Below are 7,518 nucleotides of genomic sequence, written 5' to 3'. Positions count from 1 at the left end.
ATTTTACAAACCCATAGTTTATGGTCCTTCAGTTAAAAAAAAAAAAATAATAACAGATAAATAAATATGATAGCTTCATGGGGGCCGCCGACATATTCACATATGTGACTTTTTAAATAAAAATTATTTTCCTGAAAATCCGAAATATGTTTGAAATAGAAAAAAAAATTAAATACAAATACAGATTCAAAATATTGTGATGAATACTCAGTAGGGTGTCCAAAAAAAAAAAGTCGATTTTTCAAGTTGTACACCCTACTATATTTTTTCCTTTTGTGTCAAAACAATTGTAAAAAAAAGCTTCATATAGTTTGAACAAAGCTAATCCGTGCCGAATTGAGTCTGAAAGTTCGGCATCATATCACACAGCACTTGTGTGATATGATACCGAATTGAAAAAAAAAAAGAAATACTTTCTTTTTATAAACTCGAAATTTCATGCAGATAAAACGTTGCCCCTATAGCCCCACAAGTACCACATTTTTTTTTATTTTTTTATTCAGATTGAAAATATTTAGGTATCCCGCACTAGGTATAAAATTTATAATTTTCTTCAAAACATTAATTTTGTTTTCTATATTTTTTAAAAAATGAAAGGTAAAGTTTAAATTAAATTTTTCATTCTTAAATACATTATTTCTGTATTATTCATTTGCAAAAGTTTATTTGAAAATGTGTTCGCTAATAATTTTTAAATTTGATATTTTGTTAAAATTTATGTGTATTTTTTTTTTTTTTTTTAAAGATGAATAGAAAAAAATCAATTTTCTGCGGAAAATGATAAATTTCCACAGACAAATTCTAGATCTAAATATTTTTTTAAATTTGGGATAAAAATTTTTGAGCTACATGTGGGGCAGTAAGAAAAAACGCTTTATTTACGTGAAATTTCGAGTTTCTAAAAAAAAACAAAAACGACCTAACACACAAGTGCTGGCGTACACTTTCAGACGCAAGTCGGCAAGGCTTGCTGTTGTTCAAATCATAATGAAACTCTCTCTCTTTTTTTTTTTTTTTTTTTTTTGCAATTGTTTAGACATAAAACGGAAAATATCGAATTTCGTTTTTTATGGAGCACCCTAATACTCACCCCAAAAGTTCTAAATGTTTAAATGTAAAAATCACAAGGTCGTTAAAACTTAATCAAGAGATGCAGGAGGCATATTGAAAATAAAAGGAGGTGGGAAAAAGACCTAACGTATCGCAGCAAGGAACCACATCCGTTCAAAATATTAGAAGTCCTTTCCTGAGGCCGTAGACACTTGTACTTCTAGCAAATAAAATATTAGGCTGGAAATTGGAAATTTTACTACGGAAAATCCAAGCAGACGATTGGTTTTGGAAACGGAAAACTGGGGGAAGGTTGTACCACAATATGTTTATCAATAGTTAAAATTAAAAAGGAAGATAGGGATGTAGTCAAAAGGAGGAAAGAGTGAGGAACTCTTCTTATGATATTCCCAGAGAGCCAGAGATAGACTGGAAGTAAGTTTTAAAACTTAGGTTTTAAAAGAATTCCAGGGAAATATTCTTGAACCCCATCCTTTGCTCTAACGTCATTAAAGATGGCCTACACATGAGGATTCAAGATTGTAATTTCGAAATACTTCCAGGGAAGTGCTCCCATCATTCAAGTCCCCCGAACCCTTCCTCCTCCTAATATCACCAAAGATCTTCTAAAGTTTCATTGTTAAGGCTTCAATCCCGAAACCCTGACGAGGGAGATCTCCCAACCCCCTCCCCTTATAGCATTACTGGAGATCATCTACGATTGTGTTAATGGAATTTCAATATCGAAAGTTGGCCAGGGGTGCACTTCAAACCTTTCTTCCCATTAAAATTACCAATAATCTTTTAAAACTGCGTTTTATACTACCTAGAAAATGTTTCGGGAGAACCGCCTCCCTCTTTCTCTCCAACATCATAAAAAAAGGCGACTTTAATCTCATTTTCAATGCTCCAATTACGAAAAATTTCAGCCCGCGAGCCCATTGAAAGCTCCACCTTATGTCATCGAAGATTGACTTGAATTACATTTTCGGAGCATTAACTTCAAGAAATTGAAGATGAACGAACTTTTAAGAAAGAGAGCCTACAATCGCGTTTTTCAGGTTTCAACTTCAAAAAATTTCTAGGGATAGCCTCCGAAACTCTTATTTCCTTAACGTGGCTATACATCGTCTGAAACTGCATTTTTTGAACTACAATTTAGAAATTCTCCCGGACCCCCCTTTCCTGGAAATAATCGAGTAAAATGTACTGTTGTATTTTGGAACCTACAATTCGAAAAATTATCGAGAATCTCCTCTCCGGTCTGACACAGTATACATCTGAAACTGCATCTTTCAAACTTCAATTTCGAATAACTGCCGGGAGGGAGGGCCCGACACGCTCTTTTTCGGGCTGAATATTATTCTTACGATTAAGTTCATATTGCTGGTACTGAAGTATAGTAACATGAGCCGTGCTAAACCAGAAGCTGAATCTTCTCTCTCTCTGCATATTGTAACATGCGTTTGAAACAATTAAAGGGCTACCAAATACGTATCCCCCCCCCCACAGTTTTTTTACCTAGCGACGGCCCTGCTCACCCCTTCAATTGCTACGGAGCAGATCCCAAAAATGAGTCCCCACAATAAGATAAAAACCCTGTAATAAAAATTTTAACATTGCAGGCTGTGCCATGAACCCCTTGTAGGCACCCCTTATAATGTTAACATTTCTCTTTCAGAAACTAATTGTATTCCTTATTCAATGGACGTTAAGATATAAAGGCCTGTTCCCTTGCAGCGGAGTGTAGTGGCGAAAACTCGCAGATTAAAAGCAATGCATTCGTATCTGAATACTAAACTCGTTTTCGAAAAAAGGGGAGAGGGAGAGAATTTTTAATTGCAAGTTGTGCTGCACTATGTATATATATGTATATCGGAAAATTCCGAGATCCGGCACTGACCATGACGAACATGTACTGTATATGAATAAATTACGAACTTTCGGGACCCGAAATCATAACATTCTCAACTACTACTTCTTTATTCCATAATGGCATATGTCCTGTACCTGTTATTACACTATGCCTAAAAGTACTGTCATATTTATTTGGGCTCGCTATATGATGATTTATTTTTCTCTGTCTCCCACTAGATGGCGGTAGTCGGCCTACGATATAGAAGAAATTCTTTCACATTAGTCGGTAGTCATACGACATGGTGCAATGTGATACCGTAAGTCATTTAACAGCGCTGATAAACATATTGAATTCATTATCGAACAAGAGTTTTTTATCTGAATTCTAAGCGTAAAACCAAAATCGTAGCAAGGCGGGAAGGAGTGAGGGGCAGGGGGGAGAAAACTATTCATTCGTAATAGCCGTTAGACTGTTTTCTGTACAGAGCAGTCAGAAATTACAAATACAAATACAAATACAAATGTGACGACCAGCAACAGGCTCGGGGCCCAGCAAGGCTGGTCCTAGTCAATTAATTAGTCCCCAATGAAGATCAATGGCCCTCTTAAAGCTATCCACTCCCTTGCTCATTACCGCCTCTTCCGGTAAGCTATTCCAAGTGCCCACGACCCGGCTAAAGTAATAGTTTTTCCTGATTTCCAAGTTAGTCTGAGGTCTAAATAACTTAATGTAACATATTTAGAGATATCTGGAGGTTAGATTACGAAAATACGACTTTGAAACGAAAATGGAGTTAGGAGCAGAACGACTCGAAGTGTGGTTGACCGCTTACTCAGAAATTACGCATGAAAAAAAAAAAAGTGCGTCACGGGAAGCTCGGCAGAAGTGATAACTTTCACAATGTTAAATTATTATCATTATTTAATCCTATGAATTTAACAATTGGCTTCTGGTAGCTATAATAAGCAATGAAATTTTTGCAGTGTATGTTATCTAAAAATCTTGCAAAGACTGCATCAATTACATTTCCCTGACTTGTAGTGGCTTCTTCTGGCTTATTAATTACTTGTAATTGTAATTTGGATTGTAGAAACGATACTAAATTTTTAGCTTGATCAGAAACAAAATTAACATTAAAATCTCTGGTCAAATTTGATGGAATTGTATATTAATCTTCATTAACTAAAGCAGAGTTTTGATATCGGCCCAAAAACAATAGATTAAATGACGCGTCGTTTCTAAATATTTTGTTTATCAGAAAAACGTTCAAACTTACGAAACATTTTAGATTTATTTTGTGGTGAACGAATTAAATGTTTATTTATTTTTTTGTTTTGTTTTCTCAGCCGTCCCCAACCCCCGCGTTGCGGAGTCTTCGGGGATGAAGTTCGTTTAAAATATGTACACCTTATCACAGTTCAAAACCTTAAAAGAAACGAGATATTTTTAGTATAACTAATCGCAAAAATGTTTTTGTTTTGAAAATTAATTTAAAGATTAAGTGCTGTTTTGAATATATATTGTTTACCATGTTATTGGTATCATATTGTGTAAACTCACCTTTCGTTAAGAGATTGCGTTATGTTGCGATGATCGTCCATCTTCTATTAGTTTCATTACTTTTTCTACTATCACTTAACGCTTAAAACTGACCCAAAGAATAAAGAAACAAAATTTCCCCGACTATGCGCGCTTCAGTAGTATGCACGAACGAAAGGAATGCCAGACGATGTCACAAATCGGTTTACCCTCCCATAATAAGTCACTTCAAAAAAATATTTTACCCATGAAGTTTTTTGTAATTTTAATGTTTTGCTTCGTATTCTAAGAAATATTCATTGTTTAACTAAATGAAAAGCGTAATTTCAATCTGGGGTAGTAATTATTTTATTTGTACAAAGGTCAAAAACTGTCATCAGAAGAATCTACATTTCGGTATACGGTTTTTTTTTTCTGAGCAAAATTTATTCTATTGTAATCTGAAATTTTAAACCTAATGCTTATATTTTTGCTTTTATTATGCATTAGTTTTCTGATCGGAGCCCTAAGTTTCAAAAACAGAAGAGAAAAAAAATCCTTACAATTTAGAAATAATTTAGCTACAGCTTGCATCAAGTTTTCGTAACAGCAAGGAGCATTCCTATCTCATTTATTTTATTGCCTGACTTGTGTTACTTTTTGTATTTTATGTGTTAATGTAATGAGTGATTTGTCTGGTTTTTCGATACAGATAATCTAGGCTGTGCCCGAACACTAATTCTTTTGGCTACCAGTCAAATGCTCGAGCCATTCAGCTCTATCAATCACAGTGCAAGTTAAACTTATAAAATTAACCGAACACCTCAGTTGGTGCTTTAAAACAGGTTAAAAAAAATAGAACGTGGGTGTATTTTTCGTCATTCGCCTGCACGATAAGCTTTAAAATAAAGGGTAAATCAAAGAAATCGATCAAGAAATAAGGAAGATCTCGCTTAGGATTAAGAAACAGGCTTCAGAAATAATACAGGGTGTACCAAAAAGAATCATCCGATTTCAAAAAATCATAACTATTCTGTTTTTCGAGCTAAAGGCGCCAACAACGTACTGTTGGAAAGAGGAAACTCTCAAGTTTTACATAGTTCCCGCTAGGTAGCGCAGCGCGTTTGAGTGAACGCCCACTTCAGTTCTAGTGAAAATGGCGTCTGGACCACAAAAAGCATTTTGTGTTCTACGTTTTTCGCAGTGTGAGTCTGTAATAACCGTTCAGCGTGACTTTCGTAATAAGTACGGTATTGATCCTCCTACATGACAGAGCATTAGACGATGGTATGAACAATTTCAAGAAACAGGTTTTCTGTGTAAAGGCAAATCGCCGGGCCGTCTGGACAAGACAGGACCAACAACAATGGATGATCCAAGGAAGCGCATAACAACAGCAGTGGAATCCGTAACTCAGGACATGCTCGCTGCAGTGTGGGACGAGTTTCAATACCGTTTAGACATATGCCGTATATCTAAAGGTGGACATATGGAACACCTTTGAAAATGGAAGAACATATGGAAACTTTTTCAGTTTCCCTTTCATCCAAAAAAATTTGTAATTGCATATTTTTATTACTGTTCGAAATATAGACATGCCAAATCAGATGATCCTTTTTGATACACCCTATATAAGGATTATTGGTTATTTTATAAGAATAATACGACAATGATACTTATATACATGTTGTTTTTTACAAATCATTTTTAGCAACGTTTAGGATTTTCTCCGAAAAGTACCCTCGAGATCTGCCTCAGGGCTGACTCGAACCTACGCCCACTGGGCGATGCCCGCGTCCTCAGGTCAAGAGACGGTGACTACGCATATCCTGCGTTCCTAGCATTCTATATTATAATTTAATTTACCTCGTACCGCGCGTTATGTCACAAATCTGTTTACCCTCCTATAAGAAGTTATCACTTCAAAAGAATGAAATCTATTCCCAGACGTTTAAAAGGTTTTGTTGATACTGCATGATATTCTACTAAACAATAACTTAATAAAAAGTTACATTATTCAATAATATATAGACATTTTGTAAAGTGTAGAGAGACTTTTATAAGATAAAATATCCGTCACTTTTTGGTTTTCGATTTTAAAAAAATTAAGTTTAATATTTTTTCAAAAATTTTAATGTAGTTTTGTTGAAAATTGATTATTCATAGATCTTATAATTAAATACCTATTCCGAAATATTAATTCTAACTAATGGATAGGTTCCTATTTCATTGAAAGTCGTAGGTGTACGAACACTTTTGTGAATCACTGTATATACGATACGTGTGTCTAAAACTTTAAGCAGTTGGCACTAAAAATTAATCGTTGTTCCTCTTTAGGATTTATTTGTTTGCTAATATAATTAAAACTATTTAAATAATTAAGGTTTCCGAAACTAATTTATGGTTCGAAACATACAAGTTACTCCTGATAAAGTCTAATATGTCTCCTTACTTAGCTCCGTTATCGATTAATAACAGTGAATAAATACTTTTCACCCTTGCTTCAGAGAAGCCTTGATTCAAAATTTTAATTATGATTACTGTTAACATTACTGTTGCAAGTCAACAAAATTTCTAACAATGGGTTATTTAAACATTTAATGGGGAAATTATATAAAATTTGCTGTTTTCCATCCTAACCGAGGCTTCAGAGAAGCCTTGATTCAAAATTTTAATTATGATTACTGTTAACATTACTGCTGCAAGTCAAAAAAATTTCTAACATGGGTTATTTAAACATTTAATGGGGAAATTATATAAAATTTGCTGTTTTCCATCCTAACCGAAATAATAATTTATTTTAGAATATTAATTTTTCGACTTTGAGTTGTACCTTAAGCTTGATCAAATAATTTAATGAAATCCTGAAGTCTCTAAGTGGTCTAGTTGCAGAGACATGAACAAAAGCAGGCTTAAGATTTTTCCGCGACAATCAGGCCAGGTGTAACAAAAGTACTTAAAAAGGATACAAAAAATATGTCTATTTTTAACCCCACCCCGCATTAAAAGACAAAAAGTTTTTCAGATTTCAAAACAAAAATCTTTTTAGATCATTAGTTATTTTTTCATTACTCATTTATCTATTTTTTCAT

Source organism: Uloborus diversus, unplaced genomic scaffold (assembly GCF_026930045.1).
Source record: "Uloborus diversus isolate 005 unplaced genomic scaffold, Udiv.v.3.1 scaffold_146, whole genome shotgun sequence".
Lineage (NCBI taxonomy): Eukaryota > Metazoa > Arthropoda > Arachnida > Araneae > Uloboridae > Uloborus > Uloborus diversus.
This window is presented reverse-complemented; position numbering follows the sequence as displayed.